General features: G+C 40.6%; 1 pseudogene; it reads right to left on the bottom strand.

The window, feature by feature from the left end:
• Positions 1-3: 3 nt before the first annotated feature.
• On the bottom strand, positions 4-871 carry LOC102751913 (annotated as a pseudogene).
• Positions 872-887: the final 16 nt, after the last annotated feature.

Here is an 887-nt window from a genome sequence, read left to right as displayed (position 1 = left end):
TGTTTTCTTATACTTTGGTTTTTCTACCAAATACCTTATTTCTGCAAGCAATCTATGGAGAAATCCTGGCAACAGAGATGTGCCACCTATGATTACCAAGTTGTCTGCTAATTGCTTCCTGGTGTCTATTGGGCACTGCATAAGGGAATCCAATATTAAAGTGGCAACAGATTTCTCTTCATTATCTTGTTCAAAAAATTTCCACAACTGAATCCCTGATTGATCCAAGGACATGTAAAATCTACTCTCCATCTAATGGGTAGTCAACATTTGGGGGTGGTGAGGGACGCTCAGTATTCCCATCGATATTAAATTTTGCTGCTTGGATTTTTAGTCCACATTTCAGATCACTTACAAAGCAACTGCGCACTTTAATGTCCTCTAAGACACCTTCTGGGATTGAACCCATCACAGAGAGAAGGCTCTGTTCTTTAGCAGCACCGGTGTCAACAGTACATTGCTCCAATAGTTGAGTTTCCAACTCCCTGTGCAGAGCTTTTCCCCCTAGGGGGAGTGCTCCCCAGCAATTTAGTACTGGGATTCCTTCATATATAAGTAACATCAGGCTTTCTCTATATCCACAATCCAGGACCATAGCAGAGTTTATCCCAACTGTCAGAAGATCCAATACATGGCTTGGAGCAAGCAAAGCAGACAGAACCTCAAAATACTTGAAGAGAACGTGACTGAGTGTCTCTCTGAAGTGGGAAGGACATAGTACTGATTCAATAACCACGACTCGGCGACCTCTGGGATTCACCAACAGATGTCTGAAATACAGTATGTAGATAAATTCCTTTAGGTAGAAATATAATTCTTCTGTATTGATATTGTATTGAACAACTTTGATAGGCTTAGGCATGCCAGCATTTTTTTATTTATAGTAT

Source organism: Myotis davidii, unplaced genomic scaffold, assembly GCF_000327345.1.
Source record: "Myotis davidii unplaced genomic scaffold, ASM32734v1 scaffold1044, whole genome shotgun sequence".
NCBI classification, from domain to species: domain Eukaryota; kingdom Metazoa; phylum Chordata; class Mammalia; order Chiroptera; family Vespertilionidae; genus Myotis; species Myotis davidii.
Note: the sequence above shows the minus strand (reverse complement) of the source record. Positions and strands in the feature narration are given on the sequence as shown.